Here is a 22,630-nt window from a genome sequence, read left to right as displayed (position 1 = left end):
TTCGATCTCGCCCCGCGCCCACACGTGCACCGGTAGTTTTAATGAATTTCAAGTAATTTCTATTAAATCGCGTCACCTTCGCCGCATTATGCCGGCCGCGTTCCACCCGGCCGTTCCGTATTAAAATCCGCAAATATTTATATGAAATAACAACGGGACGCGTCGAAACGCGGCGGACCGTCGAAACGGGACAATGGCCGCCGCTTATCGAGTCTCGATTAGTAATCGCGAGCGACAGGATCGCTTCGATCGCGAACTGATGGAGAGTGCGAGTGCCGCGCCATTCATACCCGCTGACACCATCGTCGTCGTCGTCATTGTTATCCCCGTCGACGTCATCGTCGCCGTTCAGGAGGAAAGAAAGAAGTTCTCGCGAGAAGAGGACGACAAACGAGCGAGTAGTTCCCTCTCTTTTTGTTTTTTCTGTTTGTTTTTTTTCTTCTAAAAGAAGAGTGTTCACGCTGGATACGGGACGTATAATAGCGACGTTAGGGTTGGACCCGTAGATGTAGGCAGGTATATACGAACTGGTACACACCGGTCGATTCAGAGGAGACGCGCTCGAGCTTGCAAGAGAAAAGGAGAGAAAGGGACGAGACGATGAGACAGTAACGGAGAAATCCTTTTCACTCGGCGGAAAAAAGAAACGGGCGCGAGATTCGCGCTTCATTCATGAGGCCAAGTCTATGGGGCGAAAAAAGACTTCTCCTTCGAAATGTAATTAGCATGTCTTCGCACAACGGGCCAGACAATGCCCTCGTTTAATTAGTATGCGTCGCGAGTCCGTTCCTTTTCGTCGTACCACCGCCTCGCGGTCCCTTGTCCTTTCACCCGCCACCCGCGCGTTCTACGCGCGACGAACACGCGTCTCTTCTTCCGAGGTCCACGAGCGAACCGTACGTGTACGGTTGGGTCGCGTCGACGTACGCGTCTCGCGTCACTGTCAATACGAGTGCGTCCATGGACCACCACTCCATCCTGCGCTGTCCGGGCTCCGATTTTCCGATTATGATTAGTCTCCTGGCGGAAGCAATTCAGCCTCCCGTCGCGAGTCATTCCCATGGGTTCGTCGAAATTTTTAGCAAGACTTTTGGCGATCTTCCAGGGGATGAAAGTTTAACCCATTGAGTTTCAAAGAAATAGAAATATCAGATCGAAGACTGCATTATCAACTAAATTTCTGTATAAATAGAATTGTTAATTGCTCGTAACGTGGACCATCGACGTAAAGTCACGTGAATTAATCGTGGTAAAGTGAGAGCGAGCGTTAACACGATCTTGACATAAACCCAGAGTAACAGACTGTGGCGTGCACGAGCTGTTGCGACCCCCTTTTTTTTTCCTTCCAACGAAGGTCGGTCCGGTGGACTCCACGTGTTCCCACGGCTCGAAGACCGCGCTTTAATGGGAGACTCGAGCCAGTGGATACGTAACGCGATTGTGACGCATTAAACGCGACATGTCGATTCGCAATTACCGTGCGAGAATCGGCTCGCATCCTCGAGACAATTGCGGAGGGTGACGAAGGACGACCAATTGCTACTGAGCCAACGGCAGAAAGCCGTGCACGACTTCCGGGACGGTAATATCCAGCGTCGGATGAAGCGGCGCGCGTGATCGTGTTTGATAAGCGGTGACGTTATCGACGAAAAAGAATACCAAATTTCGTCCCTCTCTTTTCTTTCAGTCGCGGAGAAGAGAGTGAGAGAGACAGAAAGAGAGGGAGAGAGAGAGAGAGAGAGAGAGAGAGAGAGGTAAGCGGTTTCTGGTCGAAATGAATATTAAAAAACATATTCCATTCGCGATTCCATCGCAGTCTTCCGGATCTTTCGCTCGAGTGTCGTTTCGTTCGAGTGCTCCTTTCAATGGGACGCATTGTTGAAACGTAAAATGTTGAGCGCAGGAGTTTTACTTTTATTACCGACGTTTTTTCGAAATTAGTTTCGGAACGATCGTCGAGATAATTTAATGGTATTTCACGGTCTATGCGGGAACGTTTGAAAAACAGAAACGTGAGGAGAAGAGAGAGAGAGAAAGAGAGAGAGAGAGAGAGCGGGAGGGAAGAAAAAGAGAAGGAGAAACGCAATTGAAAGCTGTTTTCAAATTGCGATCGCGTCCGTCTGTAAAATTGTTATTAATACGGCCACCGTGTGCGCCGAGTCTTCAATTAAATGTCCAATGTTATTTTTCTCTGACCGCGACGTTTGTTCTCGCTTCCTTGCTCGATAAATCTGTCCTCGAACAGGCGACACGGATACAACGTCGCGATGTAATCAAAACTCATTTAGACATCCTTCTTCCTTGATAAGTCTACGCTATTCTGTCTGATTTATCACGGAGCCGAGTTACTTTCAATGTTACCGTAAGTTTTTAATCTACGTACAAACTTTATGCAAATATAACAATCGAAAATGGATCAAGCGAATATTAATTACACCGTCAGGTTAAAAGCTACTGCGGCTTAGGTGAATTTTGCGAAATGGTAAACGCAACGGACAAGTAAAAATCGACGGCATTTCAGGCATCCGGTGGTTGAAATCGAGTTACTCCTCGAATTCGCGAGATGTGAACAGGGGGCAAAGCAGAATTGGGCGAAGCGCCACGGTTTCAATGGAGCCAGACACAAAATCGCTCGTTATAGGTCAATGCCACGATTTAACTGGTGTGTCCAGCCTTTTTGAGAGCCGAACGAATATCGAAATTGCGCGCGGCGTGGCAGGAGGGGGCGGCGAACTTTTGCATAATGAGTTCACGGGGCGAAAGCTGCCCGGCCACCACCAATCAAACCGTGCACGTACGCGGGCACACGCACACCGTCAAGCGTGCATTAATATTTTCATTTGATTGCGTTAATTAAACTGACTGCCAATCGATGACCTTTGAAGTTCACCGGCACGCGACACGCGTACACCAATTACCGATATTATTAATTGCAACGAGTCCCCCATTTTCGGCCGCCGCGGGAACCGCGGACGTTTTTCGGGACCGCGGGAAGATAATTGAAGGAGCGGAACTGATAGCGCGATGTAACGTTTCGACGGACATCTTTCGTCCCAAAGTACCATAATTGGACTGTTATCTTATGGATTGTAACTGGCTTAGATGTAACTCCAAATATTTTAGAAATAATGTCGTTTTCTTTCTCTCTACTTTGGACAATTATAGATAGTTAGTTTTTCTGTATCCTTATAAATATTATAAGTTTAAATTCGAGCTGTTCGTTAATTTTTCAAGAATATATAGTATATACCTAAGTATCTATCATATTGATTTCTCGCGTTATTTTCTATCGATTTGTGAAAAGGTGCTTGTAAATGAATGAAGAAGAGAAGACAAAAACGGGTCCTGCAATCAAGTAACCACCGCCGGCAAAAAGCGTCCAATTCCAGAACGACGATTTCTTAATTCAAGATTCATCGGGGAATCGATTTTCCTTCGATTAGCCGTCTGTAATTAACAATTGATAACTATCGTGTATTCCGTTCGAGTAAAATATCCTGCAGCGTGCTGCTGATTGTTCGCGAAAGTCGAAGACTGCAAAGACACCAGACAAGTATAATTTATCAATGTTAGACGCTTTAAGCTATCTTTCGACGTCGATGTTAATGATCCCAATTTGTATTTCTACAATAAATCGATTAGTTTTTTAATAAAATGGTATCAACTATTACAAATCATACAGCTGTCAGTATTTTAAAGCAAATTTTCATTTTGCAGGCTCAAAAAAAATTGATAAAATTTTGTCACTTCTATTCTGATTCGATGAGAGATTGTGGATTCCCTGATAGTGAATGTTATTCATATTACGATTATTTTGGAACTCTTTATCGCAACGATTCACACGTTTCCACCCCTAATTTTTTCGATAATATTGCCTAATTTTTCGAGGGTGATTGGAGAACGCTGAACAAAAATTATCGCGTGCAACTCGATATGAAACGTCACTGGTAAGGACTGCTACAGCTTCCATTTATTTTTCTTCGCCATTTCGACCAGGTGAACAATAAAATTAATTTCCGAGCGCTGATGAAATCGGATATTTCAGTTGAGACCCAGCGAAAAATCGGCCCGATCAAACTGACGGGCGTATAATTTGTCGGTTTCGACGCCCGCGGAACGGCCATAGAACTGCGGGAGAACATTAAAAACTGGCCAGAAAAGGGCGTCGTTTCGATGATAAATTTCTTGCTGGAAACGCGGGATCCCGTCGCGGAATTTTTGTCTCGTTCCCAGCCATCTCTCGCCCTCTCGTTCCCCCGGTCGACCACTCACACTATCGCCGCCCGGTTCCACCATGAGACCAGCGAACCGGCGACTTTAGGGTGAAGCACTTACGGCACAATGAGTATGCAAATAGGCCGGCATTCGGCTACATTTGTTTCAACGAGCTTAGAAGCGTTGTGGTTCCTTCGCGGAAGGCTCATAAAAGTCCGCTGCGTGGCCTCAAATCTTTCGAAAACAAGGGCTGCTTTGCCCTCTCCCTCGTCTCCACCTACTTTTATCGTCTCGATTTTATTTTCACAGCTATACCGATCGTTCCTTCTCTTTCTGTCGTTGCTTGGACGAGTCTTTGCGGGCTCGGAAAGGGGGATGAAAAGAGACGAATGATTTAAGCTCATTTATTCGATAGTTTAATAAAAAATTCCTTTTCCGATCGCAGTAAAGCGACATGCAGCGAGCAGCTGACATTCTGTTTTAGATCGCGATGAATTCTGATTTTTACTTGATCGACCAGCTACTGTTATAGTTTCTATTATTGCGCGATTTTCTTTTATTCGAGATTTCTATTAACTGACACGCGGCGAGAATATACGGTCTGATAATATATACCAATGATAATTTATTCCGTTGCTGCGCTAGAGATGGGAGGGTGGAAATAGCTGCGAGTGTTATTTAGAAGAACCTATGCGTGCTAATGGATCACCTTTTGATTGATGGAAGAGGAACTGTCACTTGTTTCCAACATGTGAATTATACGTCATCATACTATGTATCGATACATTCATTCCATGATATAGAATGTACCACAAATAAAAATACGACTTCGTAATTACTTTTAACACCTTAGAAAATTGTGGTTCTCCATAGATTATAGTACATAAAATAAAATAATTATGTACCAACTGTAACTTGCTCTAGGACCAATTGACTACATATTAAAATGTAAACGTATCTGGTGTACTGATAAATGAACACACAAGGACACTGATGATCAGATTATTGTACTCGAATAAAGCACGGTGTATACAAGCAAGATGTCATCGCGAGTCAATGGTTAAATGGCTATTTTTAATTCAACGGCAAACTATCCGGGCTGTCACCAAGAGCAACAATTATTTAAGCGATTTCACACTTTCGATGAATGATGGAAGTAGAAACATGCGCCATCTGTTAATGAACAGAGAAATGTAACGATTTACGGTCTTCGCTGCGTAGCCACGCGATTTTCAAACAGTGGTACAGCTTTTTCCGAGAACGTCCTAAGCGCAGCATCGAAATCGTTTCGCACGGATTCTCCCGGAAGTGACAGAGGGAATACGTCTCGCAAGAAGATTCGCCACCCCCAGAATTCGCTCGATTCGTACGCGATCCAACTCTCGCGACTTCGTCGCGTCCCGCGAGATTAGGCCCGACAATCGAAACTTTCGCTACTCGCAGACGCTGACGAGGACGCGTTAAGATGCGTCACGGTGCGCCACTCGAGAACTTAGCAAATCCTGACAACACCCGCCATTTGGGAGAGCCTAGGCGGTTGTTCCCAACACTTGCCAAGACATAACCCGGCGTAGCGATTTCGAAAGCTTAGCGCCGGCTCGATGAAACGGGGCGCGTTTGGAAGCTCGCCTAATCGTCCGATATACGCCACGCTGATGAGAACGCGGCTGGATACTTGGGATTAAAAATGAAAAAAACCGACTTACAAAGTGAAATGTTACTTTTGCGATTAAATTAACTGCGCGCCTCCGTTTCGAATGTATTTTCACGTACGCGTTATCAAATAGATTATACACTTTCGACCACCGCACTGAATCACGTTGATATGTAGGAAATGAACATTTGAGATGCAACTCTAGTTTAGCATACAAAGGCAAAGTACTGTTAAAGGCTTTGTCACTATTTAATCGAACATTTTAGGTATCAGAAGCTTTATAATACGTACAGATAAGTAACGAACAATTCTACATTAAATTATCCAACGGTATAATTGCTAGGCGTTAAAACAAGTGTATTCTTCAGACTTAAACGTCTCAGCAAAGTGAAATCACTTTTAATTCAATACACGTAGAACATTTGACAGCGCGAATCAACATTTTTTTCGGCTTCACGGTTAGCGGCATTAAAATATCCGCCGCTGCTTCTGCGAATATCGAATAACTGTCCATGGGTACGTTCTTTCGCTTAAAAAACGACAGGTCTCGAAATACGGCCAGCATTCAAGTAAATTCCGTCCGTTTGAAAAGTGTGACAACGGCGGGAGAAAATAAAGGAGGGAACTGAATAAACTAACATCCAGTTTAACTTCCAAAAACGTAACGGATCCCTCCGGCGGGTGAAAGAAAATGTTCCGCGATTCAGAACGCAACAGGAGCCTTAAACGGTAACTAATGCACTCGCGGATTGATGCTCTCGAACGTGTTCCAGATTCGTAATCTCGCAAAGTCGCGAGGCAACTTCCGTCCCCGTATCGAAAGCGTCGCGACGCGTTTCTGTCCCCGCGACGGTTCCTCAAAACGCCGCGGAAAGTTAAGCCGGAACCAAGGGAGGCTCAAGTTTCGCGGGCGAACCGAACGGGAAGTTCGAGAAACGCGACGCACCCCCGTGGGATTTCTAATGGCGAGATTTCGAGGATTTCATTAGGCAGCCGCGCGCCACGTTCCCGTTTTAAGCCACGCACAGAGCCGCGCGATGAAAAAGTTTCCGTCGGCTCCACGCGCTACCGAGATTTCCCGTGATCTCCCCGGCAAATTGGTTTTAGGAGAATTAATTAAGATCCGAGCCGGAGGAGAGGTAAGATCCTAGACAATGGAGAACCTGCGGACAGTTTAATCCTGACCTATCGACTTCTCTCGTGGCATTACACCCTCTTTCATTTTCTGACCGATCGTCTGTGGATCTTCAAAATTGCTCGCTAAAATTCCATAATCTTTACAGTTCAATATATTCCTCTATCTTTGATACTATTCAGAAACATTGATCCACTCAAAAATTGATAAATCTCAAATCGTTTTGCTCTCTAGAGTACATAAATTTACCGATACAAGTGCGTTCGGTTAAAAATTATAAAAACTTCAAGCTTGAGAAGCATCGATAATCCGCCATCTTCAGAAGCAAATCATACGATCCCATAAACTTTGACAGTCGCTTCTCCCCCCGGAGTACAGAAAAGTGGCGATAAACTGTACAAGAAAATAAAATCCAGCCATCCGTCACGTTCTGCTCGCGGTTCGACGCTAATTGAACGATCCCGTATCGAACGCGCGATCGCGCCCCATCGTTTTCATACCCGGAAACAAGCGACACGATCGCCGCGCGGGATCGAGCTGTCAGATCGCGCGGCGGTTCTTCTTAACCCGCGTACGTCGCGAGCCGCGGGGGCGGTTTAACGAACCTTGGGAAAACAATCGCGAGACGTTAAGGAGGCTGTCCCCCGCGCGCGGTTCAGCGCAGTCCATTCTCTCGCCGACAATACATCCATTTGATAAAAGTCACTCGATCCCCCTTTCGGCCGAGAACAAATATTGGAAGGAGTGCTCTCGCGATAAGCGTGAAACTCTGAATTCGAAGCTGTCGTAGATTATGCTGGCTCCGGCGTTGTTTGCACGCGCCGGTCTGCGTGTGTGCACGCGCGTACGTGCACGGCACACGCAGCCCGCGTTGCTTTACGAGGCAGATGTTGATAACGGACGACAGCGACAGAGACAGGGACAGTGACAGCTGCCCCGTATTGTTCGACACGTTCGCTGATTATAGGTCAAAGGCCCCTTACGAATCAAAGAATTATCGAAGAAAGGCTCGACATTTTTTTTTTTTTTTTTTTCACTCCCACGCTCGCACGCGGATAAAAACGCCGATTCCCCCTCGATTTCCCGCGCGAGTTCCCGACGACCTCGTCCGGCTTCAAGAACTCTGACGAATCGCGAACGCTTCGGATATTTATTACGAAGCGACGATCGCGAACGCGGTTAAATCCTCGCGAAACATGCCGACGAGCAGTTATTCGTGTTCTTACTTTGCGTCTCTTTCGGTCGACTCGATTCGAACCTGTCAAAAACCGCGAACAAGAGAACGAGATGTCCCCGTCGCCAGAAATACGCTCCAGAATGACGACGTCGGTGTGTTTGAATTATTGAAAGTCGCAGAAGAACTCGAGCGCTTCTCGTTTGCGATAAATGGACCAATCGACAGACACTGGTGTAGCTGATCGTATGGTACGCGACGAACAAAAACCGAACCATCGATTACGAGATTAGAAATGTAATTCCCTTCAGTGAACCTTCATCGTCAAGCGTAATGGTTCTTGACTGCTACCGCTAAGCGTTCGCCGTCTATGTTCGCCGTTTATTCGGACGTCTGACCAGACGCGATTGCTACTACTGGAAGACTGCGCTCGACAGAGAAGTCTCGAGACGAATCGCACTTCTATCGTAACTTTTGTCATATAAAACGCACGGAGTCCGGAATGTTACTAACGAACGATCGTAACCACGTCTTTCGTTAACGAAAGACATCCTGTTCAAAGATGATTGTTCGTTTTTGGGAATGTCAAACGAGAAGATTCGAGGAATTTGGCATAGCAGCTGTCACAGTGGCGCGAGAACGAGTGGTACCGTTCTCCATTGGCTGGTATCGCGATTTTTATGCATTATTGGGTGGAATCCACTTGGCGACGGACAAAAACCGGTGGAAAGTGACAATGAACGGGGTGCGTATCGGGGAACCGTGTTTATAGCTCGATGCGAAAGACTCCCGACGGAGGGGGCGCGGAACGAAATGGGATTAAAATGATTACTGAAACGTTACGCGCGTTCTATTCTTCCCGGTGTCGCGGTAATGCGTTCGTTCCCGTGCTAATTAATCGTTGTTACGACGATGTTCCCGTTTTCCCAGCCGAATCGTCACTTGACTATTGAAATTTCTCGTTTGGCGACAAGCGATGAACGCGCGAATAAATTGTGTTCGAGGAACGTACGATAACGCGATTGAACTGAACTTAAAAAGCGTAAAAAGCTGTGATCGTGCAAGCTCGTCTTCTGCGAATGCAGGCTTCAAGCGCATCGCGGTTGAATTTTGATCAAGATAGAAGAATCGTCGGTGCGCGTTCGAGCAGCGAAGCAAAGCACGACGGGAACTTGCACGATCGACGAGATGTTAGGAGTTCCAGGGGATACAAATCAAAGGAGAAGAAATAAATAAAAATACAACACAACGCAAAAAAACATAAATTGTATTTCGTGATAAGGATTCGAGGGAACGAAAGTGAAACACTGGTTGCATACACCGCATAAACCGCTCGCTGACAATCGTGATGAATAATGGAGGGGTCAATTAAATCTCAATTAAGCACCACCAAATAATACGATCCGCTGCTCTTTTCAGCGTTGTTCGACAAGCGAACGCGTTTTTTTTTCTTTTTTTTTCAATGCACTCTCTCTCTCTCTCTCTCTCTCTCTCTCTCTCACTCGCTCGCCCTCTATTTCTCTCTCTCCCTCTCGACCTGTGTTAAACACCGCCCGCATGTTCATTCAGCTTGAAAAACAGCACGCAATCACTACCGAACAACGGTTCCGCACAGATCGCAAAGGCTGCTTCATTAAAATTACAATCCGTGGCCATTGATAATCACCTGCTAACAACGGTGATTTTATTCCCTGCCGAATTTTGACGTGCGAAATTTTTTATAAGACTCGGCGATACTGGTATCCCATCGACAAGAGTGCAGATCGATCGAGCGATCGTCGAGTATCGAAGCAGTTTCATTTCATCATCGCACTTCACAAGGGCGGGCGAAGGAGAGATAACGCGACATTTTCGATTGGCAAAACGATCGTTCTCCCGACGAAGAATTTTGTCCATTTTCACGAGCGGTACTCAGTATGGCCGAGCCTTCGAACGATGTACCAGAACGTAATCTCCATTTTCGAGAAGAACCAATCGACGAATGGAAACCAATCGACGAATACCCTTCCTGCAATAACACAGAGGACGAGAGGAATCCAAAAATGGAGGGGACATTTAAAGACGTATCACTGGAATCACTTGAACCGGGCAGGTCAGTGAACACATGTCAACGAGACGCCACGATGTATTACCTTATTATTCTCGACGCTGCCACGTTATCCGGACGATAAAAAATACACGTGTCACACTGAGTCACGACGTAGTACAACACGAGTTTCGTCAGGGAAGAGTCGTAGCTCGAGTCGATCACAAGAGACAGCAGGTGTATCGTAGGAACACAACAGTCTCAGTCGATGGTCGACGAAGCACTGGACCAACGTGACGAAGAAGCAGAGGGATCTACTGCCTTCTACCGGGCAGCAGCCTCAGAATGTTCTTACGCACTGTACTCGGTCTCCGCGGTACTGTCCAGTCATCGTTGCTCTATACGATCCCGAGCATCTTTCATCGACGCGAAAGCTAACGTTCTAATGTCACGTTACGGTGGTAAAATAATCCACGATCGTTTCATCGTGACGATGACCGGCGTCGACGACGACGTGCACGACGACGAATGCCAATCACGACACATATAGACACCGTTTGTTCCCCTCTTTCGAGTTTCACGCGTCCAGCACTGATTAAAAGTAAAGAAAGCGACGGAAACCAAATGAAACGAAAAGAATCACCGTTGTTCCGCGTTCTTAAGCGAGACGACAGCCGCTAGGTCGTCCGGCTCACCTGTCACACCTCACCTCTGTCTAAACTCCGTCGTGCACCACTGTTCTCACGTATTCGTTCTCGCACAACGTATACTCCTCTGTGTCCTTAGGGCGCACGTTGACCGCGGTCGCGTTGTCGGCTGGCGTGCGCGCGTGTCCGCGTGTTTCGGCACAACAGTGTCTCGTAGATCAGCGCGATGTCGATCGATCTGTATTGGCTCGGCAGTTATGCGTATGTGAGTATCGTAGTGTTGCCGTATTTGTATGAGTTTAAATATATACATATAGAGTTGGTCGCGCGCGCGCGTTTACGTGTACACATATGTCTCTGTGCGTGTGGTTGTCGAGTGGACGTATGTACGGTGTATGTATATACCTGTGTGTGTGGGTGTAGGTGCGGACGACGCGGGTGCGCGCGCGCGCCTCTACGGTGGTTATATTACAAGGTGTACGCGTCTTAAGTGATTTCGGCCTGGCTGGTCAGCCCGGCAGCTCCGTATGATGAGGCCGCCGCTTTGCTACTGACAGACCTAAAGACCACCCTAACCCTGCAGTCGGGGACGAGGGGTTCCCCACCCCCGTCGTGAGCGGGCGAGAGAGAGACCACCCCTCCGCCGCCAGGGACTGGGGCGAATAAGCAACCCTTAGCACCCGATGCCACCTCCACGGCGGCGGCGCAAACGCACTCCTGCCTCCGAGGGTAGTCTTATCCCCACCATTTCTTCCGTAGAACCGAGACTGCCACCCCCCACCCACCCCCAGACGGTTCAACGCTGCCACCACCAAAAACCTCCTGTACCCGCGACGCACGCCGCCGCCGCCACGGACGCCGCCACCGCCACCGCCACCGCCGCCGCCACCGTTGTCGTTTCTACCCCTCCAGCCAGACTCTGAGGTCGAGAAGAGCCCCTTCCAGAACCACCGAGGATCTCCTTCTTCTCTCTGTCTCCTACGCGGCTTCTACTCGGAGAGCCGTCTTAAGATAAAAACACGGACGATCGGGTTGTGCAGTTAACCCACTCACCCTCGCCTCTCTCACGTGCCCCTACCACTCGTGTCAGACTTTTCCTTCTACCCCACCTTATTCTACTACCACTATCCCCTTCTCTCTTCGATACGCCAACCTACCCCTATCTTCCTAACCTCTCCTCATTCTCTCTCTCTCTCTCTCTCTCTCTTCTCTATATGCTGGCCCTTGCAAGCAACCGCGGCTCACCCCCGAAAAACCCCTTTCGACCCTCTCCTACTCTCTTTCTTCTTCCCTCGATCGTGTGCGCGCTCTGTCTACCTCTCTCTTTTTCTCTCGGACTCGACGGGACTTTCGATTCTTTCGGGGGCAACCTTCAATCCAAACGTCCCCCATCCGCCTCCCCCCCAGCCCCTGCCGCCCCTTTTTTCTCTCTTCGCCGACCGATACATCGCGTGTCGACCTGTTCGACGTTATCATACCGTTCACCCTCGGAACACACATATCCCCCACCTTGACCACCCAGGCTCCCACCAGCGGGAGACGACAACAACGGGAACGACCTCGTGCTTTTTCACAGAATCGGGTATATATTGTTGTCAGTGTGTTTCGCGTTTTTCCTTTTTTTTTTTCGACTTTTTTCAGCCACATCGATCTTCAACGTGGTCGTACTCGATCCTGGCGTTGCGTCGCCGTGACGTGACCGGCAAAGATCACTTTCGCCCCCCGTTCCTTTCCGATCGCGTCCGCCACCTTCGTGACTTCAGTTTTCGCCCAGATCTTTTCAGGCTCGGATTCTCTGCTGCTCGTCAGACGGATTCGACAAAGTGGCCTGGATTTCAGTGTTCCGTTAGAGCGAGGATCGTGTACAGTACGGGACTGGTAGGGAGCTCGTTTGACTGGTTTATAAAGAGGCAAGGAAACATTCTACGCGTTGTTAGGTGCTAGTTTTACGAGTCAGCAGAGGGACAGGGTGACTGGATTTAATGGGTGCGTTGGCATGCAACGTAAGGGGGTGCGAAAGATTGGATTGACAATGGCTGAGAACCGAGAGTGGAATGTAGCGGCCGGTATTAGACTTCATTGCGTTTCCATTTGTGCAATTCCAACGTTCGACAACGTGTTTCTCGTTACCTAGCATCTATGAAGACAAACTTTTTTAAAATCTCGACTACTTTTCAGGTTTCCTACCATCGCGATGGATTCGACTTTTAAGGAGTACAAAGACAGTTTCGCCAGACAACAGCGTGAAAGCGGGACGAATAGTGAAAGCGAACAAGTCGCAATACATTTCGGTTCGGCGGCGTGTCATCCCAGAATAAGATGAATAAGCCGTGCATACCGGCTGTTTGACTTCTCGCAGTGGAACGCGCTCGTTTCTTTCGCGCAGCGCGTGCAATCGCCTCTACGATTTAATAGAAAACAAGAACAAACGCCAATGAAACCTTTCAACGCGAAAGTACCGTTCAGCCTTTCAAAGTAACAGCACAGGTCTGGTCAAATGCGCGCTCTATTGCACACGGCGTATTCAATGCAACCTACGCAAAATCTAGGCGCATCCCGACGAATCAAAACTTAGACACCGATATCCGAATAAAATCCAATACAAGATCGATCGAGCGTACCGACCATCCCTTCCTTTATTACGATCCTCCTTCGAGTCGTCCCTCGAACGAAGGACACGAGCGTCCATCGACGGGAAGTGTTCGAAAAACGATCTAGAACGATCGAGAAATACAGTTGCAACAGGACAGTCGAAAACTGGGAACAGCCATATCTGTACGTCGAATCGAAATTTTTCAACGACCGATCAGTCCCCACCCCAGTGTTGATGCACCCCACTCCGCGATTGAAACTCATTTCTACTTTTACCACCACTCCGCCACCCCCACTGTGGGATCGTTTATGACACGATTCGTTTGATTATTAGCTGTTTATACGCGAGCATCGATCAAGTCGCTAACTGCCACGCGGCGTTCCAACAACAAAACGCTTCCGAGGCCGCGTTCCGGCAGTAACCCTTCCCTGCATGACTGCCTACCCGTGCATCTTTTTTTTTCTTTTCCCTCCCAACCCTTTGCACGCATTGGCGAAACTGGTTTCACCGGATTCGGGATCGAAGCTGGATACTCATTTTCGGACCCTCAGTTCCACAGGGACACCACCACGACCGGGGAGCCTTTGTAGTATCGCGGAAGTGTCTAATTTTTCGTACTCAATGGAGTTCTCGTGATTACGCCGAAGAACGTTTGTAAACATCGCTTTTTTTCCCCCTCGAGCGCGGCCTGTTCGAGCTGGACGGCAGATTAGTCGGGAAGTGATTTCGCGTTTCAAATCGAGGAAGCTTCGGGAAGGTTGTTTGATTAATAGTTTCAGCGGTTTCGATTGTCCGCGATTTGTTTCGCTAGGCTCGATCGTGTTTATTGGTTCGCGTTCAGACTTAATCGTTTTAACGTAGAATAAAATCAATGATGTTAAGGGTACGTTATTCATCGACTGTTTTTTGTTCAATATTAATAGAGATTAGATATTTGAAAAGTTTTGTGTGTTAGTTAGTCACAAATTGATTCAGCATTTTATTGCGGTGATGTCAGATTTTTCTGATTACCCGTTTTTATTTCATGTTAAAATAGCTCACACTTTTTGTTGTTAATTAAAGTTTTAAAAGTGGTTTATTTTTCGTATTATTTAACGATTTTCATTTTTTTCTCCCTTAAATATGCCACGCGTTCTGCCTGGCCGCCGACGGAAGACTACTTCGAGTGCAGCGTCTTACGTCTGACAAGTACCGACTTTATCTACTTCGAAGCGAGCGATGGGTAGAAGTTTTACTTTACACACGTTTCACGAGCACTCTTCTTATTATTAAAATGTCGAATAATTTGTACGACGTGCGACGAATATTTAGTAGCAAAAAAAATTGTTAGACAAATTTTCTAATCGTTATACGTCTTAATAAAATGTTTTGTAGATTTAATTTTAATCTAATGTCGTTTAAATCGAATTACAATCGCGATTCCTTTTGCACAAAGTCCGCGGAACTGTTCGAGTATTCACCAAAAACTGTTTCCGCTGTTACAAAATTCATCTATGTCCCGTTTAAACGATCGTTTCACCGTTATTCCGTGATAATTACGTCACCGTCCGTTGATTAACATAAATGCGTTGAAATATTAATAGATTCCGAATAAAACATTCATATTCGCGATATTTTCATTTAACGCACACGTGACTTTGATTTTCATTTTATTGGCACCTCCGCGATTGCGTTTCGATTTAATAATCGCGAAATTAATTTGTAATTATCACTTCATTAACAGACCTCTCTCCATCGCGTGGAATTTTTCCCTCGCACTCGTTCGGTTACACGTGTTTTTAGCGATTTCTTAGAATCCGAATCGTCACTTCCACTGGCGCGATACAATTATCACGGCACGATGTGTCTCTCGTCGTAGATATTAGCCGTCGAAATTTTTACGCCTCGATCTCGCGACGTTCCGCGTTTCGTTTAATCGTGTTCGTTAGCCCACAATTAACACCAACACCACTGTACACTATCACCATCGGTTTCACCGCACAATCGAAGACGCGTCTTCGCTCGAGATGCGGCTACGACAAGGGGAATGCATCCGTGGACGACAGACAAGCCGGACAGTCGGATCGAAGGAAAATCCCCTAATTACGAAATAATAGCATCCCCTTCACCTCGAAACGTACACTGTTCCTTGCTAGATACTGCGGAAGGAAAGCAATCGAACGACAGAAGCGGCGTAACTCGAAGTAAAGTCCTGAACGAGAAAGCGGTTATTCACGAGTCCCTCTCACTGACCAAATAAAAATCACTGTAACGAAGCGATATTGTTGTCCACGATACATCGATGGCTTGTACAGAACTAGAAAAATTGAAAATGGAACTACTTCCGTTGTCACTATTCCCCTCGATTTCGTTGTCAAGTATCATTAAAATAAACGAAAGCTGTACAAAACATGAACAACGCTCCACTAATAATTCAATTTCTTCAACCATAGTTAAAAATAATGAAGTTGTCCGTTATCAAGGTACCGGTTTGACAGTTCGCGACAGAAACGACGATCCGTCACGGCACAATCCTCTGAGTGGTAAAAAAATTGAACTTCGATTGCATAAACCGTCTCACCCGAACGTTCCAACGTCGTTTGATAAAAAAAATTGTCATTGCACACCGATAAATGCCCGCGGATGCTACCCCACGAGTGGCTACTTAGAACGGTTCCCGCGGCCGTGTAGGAACCAAGCAAGCACCGAAAGGAAGAAACGCAAGCGAAGAAGGTGAGAAGAAAAGAAAATTGGCAAAGAAGAAGAAGAAGAAGAAGAAGAAGTTACGTTAAGAGAGAAGGAATCCCGACGATCGTTGGGGATGATCGACTCACCTGTGCGATCGCGACGATCCCAAGAAGACTCGTTCGAGGACGTGCGTAAACGGTGTTCACAAACGAAAACAGCGCACTGGATAGCAGTCCGTGTGTATCCTGTTCGTTTCCTCACAGTCACTGCTCGGTATCTTCGGATTGGTCTCGTGGTCAGCGTACGGGTAGGGGAGGCGCGTGTTTCGAGTGTTCCTCTCCGTGTTACGTGTCACACCACGTCGTCGAACAGTTTCCTCGTGCGGCGATCGTGGATACGGGCTGGTTAGGTAGGTAGAGCGTAGAAGAATGATCGTTTCCTTGAGACTGTTTAGTGTCGTGTGTCGCGCAACTCGGCGAGCCGGCCCGGTCCGTTCGGTTCGTGTTTGTTCTTCGGAATTCGGTAAAGAAATCGTGTCGGATAATGTCGTGACGTGTCCTAATCGGCTTCGCGCGCGCGGCCCCGCTGCCTTTTTGCGTGGGGCCCGGCTGACGAACGTGGCCGACCAGCGCGCGGCTAGAGAGAGCTTGGGCTGCGTGGCGGAGCGCGAACTTGCGGGCTTGCGGGCGCACTGGCGCACACGGCACACTCGCACACACCGCGTAGGCGGAGAGAGGAGAAGCTCCGGCGGATGCTGTAAGCTGAAGGGAGAGAAACACGCGCGCCGGCCAGCAGCAGTGGAAAGCCGGCGGCCCCTCTTGGCCGCTGCCCCGGACGGTGGCTCCTCTGACGTTCGGCCGCGAAAGCTCGCCGGCTGCTTCTACTGACGGCGGCTACGAGACCCGCGGGAGTGCGATCGGTCCCGACCGATCAAAGAACAGAGAAAGTGAACAGCCGGACGCGCGACAGAGACTGGCTTATGCCGGTGGTCTCGTTACGCGACAAAGAAAGGGCAAGCCGGACGACGAGGGCATGACCGCCCCTTGCCGTTGCGCGCTTGCACCCCCTTTCGAAATTCAACCGTTTCCGCCAAGACGTTTCCGATCCCACCCTTAACGCGGTCGATCCTCTTCTGACCGAGAAAATCGAAGCGAAATCGATCCGATCTTTCTTATCGAATCCGGTTTCTTTTATCGCAGGGGGTGGTTTTTTAAGATGGATGGAAACTTTGATCTCGATGGATACGTAGTTTTGGACAGCGACGTAAGAAGGTGTGAGATCGGAGCGCGAATACTGCGACGCGACTCGCAAGCTCGAGGGAAAGCTCGTCGCATAGGGCAACGAGAGGGCAGCAGCCGGCCCTGAACGAATTCAGAGGAAGACGATATCAGCGAGGGAGTCGTTTGCGCAACGAGGAGGATCTCGATCGTGGAAGCTTGCGACGGAATCGTCGGTGTGGTGGGCGAACAGGTTACGCCGGTAGAAGGGGATGAATTGCGAGAGGAAGATGACGCGCCATGACGTCCGCGGGGGTGCGATGAGGACGACTGCGAACGATACGAACATCCCCGAACTCGTCCGAGACGTACTCCGCTGGCCAGCGTACAGAAAACGAAGACGGAGCTTGTGCAGCGGCAACCGGCGGGAAAGAGAGGCGCCGCGCGGCTCTGCTCTCGACGAAGGCGAGGAGGACGATAGAATGTACACCGTTGGAGGGACGGAAAAGCTTCCTCGCAAGCTGACCACGCGCTCGTATGCTTCGCGACGGTGAGCCGACGAGAGGGATGGACGAACGCGTTGGCGCCCGGTTGGACGGGAACGGAGAGCTTTTCTACTTTATCACGCTGCGCCCGTGTGGGTGAGCGCGTCCACGTCGAGGTGTAACGGGAACTTTCGAGGCGATATGGGCTAGGCTGGACGCGTGCAAGTTTCGAGCGAATGTAGCAGAGGTCTAGGAACGCGGAAAGATACCTTATGATTGACTCTGTATCGCGCAGAAAAAGAAGAAGGGAACGATCTACGTTTGTCTAATCCTTTCGAATGGATTCGATCGATCGGACACGTATGTGGTACCCTCCTTACTCCTGCGGACGACGTTAACGATAACAATCGGGTAGTTTCATGTTCGGTGGAAAGAGCGGTTCACTTGATGTCGCCTGAACGAAGGCAGCGCGAGAAAGAGCGCAAATGATTTCGGTCATGCGCGATCCCCGAGAAGAGAGAGGGTAGCTACCCCTTTCGAGGTAAAAGGAGGATACGCGCAACCCCGCCGATGCATACGCGTATCGAGTCCGTGTTTCTGACTGTGAGACGCCGCGGGCATGTATTGGTGTTCCAAAGAAAAATCACCCCCGTCTGTGGAGACGTATCCATGTGCGCCAGGGAGTTTGAAGCTGCTTGTGGTGGTGAAAGGGTTGCTGGACAGTGGCGAGCTCTTGCTTAGACGGCTGATACTGGAACTAACGTAGAAACGGCCCGAAACGAAGAATATCTGCTTTTTAATCGTGTTTCTACCCCCTCGATTTATCTTCTTAACATTTTATTTTTTGCGCAATGACGAAGTATTTTTGGTGTAAACGTCTGAAGTAGTCGCATGTGCCTATTTCACGTTATTCAATGGCAATTTATTCGATATCAGTCGGCATTCCTTTATTTCTCGGTTGTTCCAAAAAGCGCAATTTGTAAACAATCAAATTGCGAAGTAATTTTCCTTGAAGGAAGAGGAAAGAGGTTTCTTCTAAGTTGACGCAAACAGCTGCGCGATCTGCATGTTTGCGCTTTTAATTCTGATGAAAATTCCGTACCCTTCGTTTCATCCCCCGAGATATACACCACCGGAGGGGATCACTTTCTTTGTAGTCGCCGATGACGTCAGAAATGGTCAATAAAGCAGCGTGACTTCCAAGTATTTATCTATCCGCACTACCCTCGCCCGTGTCGGCTCTCACCCTTTTTTACCTCTCGGTTTAATCTAACCCCATATCGCCCTTTCCGAATGATCTCGCTCCGCTTTTCGAGTTCGATTGAGCCGCGCGAAACTCTCTCGATCGGTCGTTCGCATTTTTACATCCGGCGGATTTTGAGGTCACTTGTTGCACTTTAATTTCATATCTCGGCACCGATCGAGTTCCGTTTTACTTTTCGGGAAAAACAGCTGCGCTCGCGGAAAGGAACGCCGCCGGCCGATCGATCGTTGAGAAACAATTCGCCGACGGTCCTTTTCTCGGGGGGGGGGGGGGGGGGGCGGCTCATTCAGAAACCTTTGTACGTTCCTATACCTTCGATTAAACGCCTTCGTCGCCCTATTCCCGTCGCTCGCGAACCAACTATATCATTATCGAGTACTCGACGAATTACGCAGTTTCGTTAGAATTTCCACCCCTGTTCGCCGCTCAATTTTTGCCTCCCATTATGCAAACCACTCTGCCCGCTCTTTACCAAGGCACCGTGCCTACATTTCAACTCGACCAACTCGGCACACACGCGTACACCAATTACCACCGTGAATAACTCCGACGATTACCTCAGCAATGCCGCGTACCAATTTCGCGTTTCAAAGAAGCGAACGAAGAAGCGAAAAAAATGCCCGCGCGCGCGCACAGAGATCGATTAGCGATGCAGCGGACCTGTTCAAGTCACGTGCTCGTAACCGATTGGCAGAACTTTCTTCCTATTGACAGAAACAAGGCCGCGTATGGACGGGAGGGTGGTACGGCGAAAAGGAGGGCACGCTGACTGACATCGCTAACAGCGGTTTCTTTTTTCTACTTCCTCTTGCTTTTTTTTCCGTTCCCCTTCCCTCCCCCCCTTTTTTTTTTAACTACGATCCCGTTGTGTTTACATGCAGCAACGGGTTGCTGGTGGTTCCTTGGCACAGCGAAACACAACCCTGCAACCCCTTCGCCCCTGGCAGCTCGCAGCTGCGCACGATACCCGATCAGTGGCCGGTATTTTTATTCGCAGATTTTAAGGTCACTTGTTGCTTGTTTAGTTATGTCGGCGTACACACGTTCAGTCAACACGCGCGCACACACGACCGCGGATGGAGCGTGCGTGCAATCGAACGTCAGCGTGGTCGTGTCCGTTCCACGTATCGCGACACACGTGGACAAAAGCGTCGCCGGCACCGATGTGGGAGGCGTTCCACGTGTGTGATCGTGTGTTGTATACGTGCCATCGGACCGATAGGTGGACGCCCTGTCGATTTCATTTCCACCCCTCCCGCGGCGAATCGGGGTAGGGAAAAATGGTGGGGTTAGGTCCACTATTTTTTTCCGGTTTTTTTCTTCTCTTTTTTTTTTTTTTTGCTCCTTTTTCACGGACCGTCCGAGCTTCGCGTTGCGGTTTTTTTTGCGCAGCTTTCGCTAGTCGTGGCCTGTGACGTACACCTCCGCTGCTCTACAACAACAACAACAACAACAACAACGGCGCCGTATCATCCGCGGCTTTTCTTTGCGTTCGCGTTTTCATCTCAGGATATCGTTGCACTTTAGTGGCTGCTGTTTTTCCTCCGCCGTATGCCGGCGTTCATTCATGCCTCGTATTTATGGGGAGGAGAAAGTGCGAGGGGATGGCAGTCGAGGGTGTTTTGTTTTCGAAGTATCCGCTTCTCTTTCATTGACTTCGTTGGGGATGATTCAGTTCTCCAAGACGTGGAATGTTTTAACGCGAGTGTATCAATATTTGGCGGATCGTGTGTAAAATTGTCTCTCGGAGTGTTTTAACTGATAGTTTTAAATCAAAGGGTTTTGATTTTCTTTCATAATTTCCTATGGTGAAAGCTAAACGAAGAGTGTCAAGTCGGAAGAAAAATTTGCCACACTGTAATTCTATCCTTTTTTTCGTTACAAATTACCATCAGAAATTCCAAATTGACTTTCAGCCACCGTATGTAAATGGCTTCAATTACGATCCCGCGCTAGCCGGGAGACGAGGTTCCGCTCGTGCGTCTCGCGAAATCGAATAATTCGCGGGCCCAGGGAACTCGAACTGTTCCCGTGTCGGACGGAAGAAAACGCATTGAAAAATCGCCAAGTTGATGGAGAGTACCACGGGGGTTGCAGTATATTTTTAAGCTCGTTCACGTTAATTAACGTCATTTTGCTTTTAATCGCGCGACAAGGGTGCCTGGCTAGCGCACGATACGAAAAATGGAGGTTTGCGCTTTTCTTCGAACGAAAAAAGTCTATTCGTGTTGCAAACTTCGTTAAGTAGTTCACTGGAAAATTTGACATTAACCGGTTAATTTCGTTGCGACGATGCTTGCCCGTTGACAGAATTTTAATTAAAATTCCTTTTCGACGAATGATGTCGTTTCTTTGATTGTCTCGCGAAATCGTTAATTACAAGTAATTACTGTTTTATACGCCTCCCCTCACCCTCTCCCTTTTTTCGATGTTGAATAAAAATACATACGAAATGAGATGCGTTTAAGTAACACGAAGTAATAGTAATCGGTTAGCAGCGCATAATATAGAGGGAAAGAGATAGGGGGTTGATTTGTGAGCGTCCAGGTATCATGCATCGACCAAATCGATAGCATCGAGTCCCTGGAGTCACTATTTTCTACCTTCCTATCCCATCAACCTCAAGTATACGCACATACGCGTCATGAATACACAATCACCTATGTATAAGTACAAGATGATCTCGCCTAACGCATAAGGGGAAACGAGTCTTCGTTATTGCTGAGGAATGTGATGTATATACGACGAGTGTGACCGCGCAAATAGAATTGAAAGATTTCGTTTGTTTAAACCCCACGGAAACTGATCGATATGAACTTTGTTAATTTTTCTTGTAAAATATCTAGCAATTTTTGGAGAAATTCGTGTACGCGGGTTACACATCGAGACCTGAAATGCGGATAAATTACAATTTTGCAGGATCAAAGAAATATAAAATATCGTTGAACAAATTTAAACGGTGCCAGTGAGTATTTCGATTCTATTCATTTTTATCAATTTCACAGCGTTGTCCGTCTCGTATCAAAGTCGTGGAAATAAATTGTAGGAAAAAAATTATCCGACGGATAATCGATACGTGTAACGGCGCTCGCTGATTTCTCATCGGCGATAATCGAGAACTTTAATTGGAGGCGTCTGTATCGGTTCTATCAGCGATATCTGTGCAACAATAAGTACGGTCCTGTTCTATCTGATACCTTTAATCTCTCCTTCCCGCAACTTGCTTCCTGATTACGTGAAACTTATGTCTCAGATAGTCGACCGTTACACGATTACGATCAGCGTCGTTTAAGTATCGCGGGGCCGTTCTATTTTTATCAGTAATTAACGATCTACTTACCGATAGCCATTAATACTTAACGTAATTCTTGGCTTATTTGCCTGGTAAATTGATAGAGCGTATTGAGTGAATCGCTAATTATTTAAGCGTTTCATCAAGGAACAATTTAATTACACCGTTACTAGCATGCAATCCTATCGCGCGTTCATTTAATTTGAGTAATTAATGAACAGCATCGATGTAAACACCATGATCTATTTAATTGAATTTTCA

The sequence above is a fragment of the Xylocopa sonorina genome, chromosome 4 (assembly GCF_050948175.1).
Source record: "Xylocopa sonorina isolate GNS202 chromosome 4, iyXylSono1_principal, whole genome shotgun sequence".
Taxonomy (NCBI): domain Eukaryota; kingdom Metazoa; phylum Arthropoda; class Insecta; order Hymenoptera; family Apidae; genus Xylocopa; species Xylocopa sonorina.
This window is presented reverse-complemented; position numbering follows the sequence as displayed.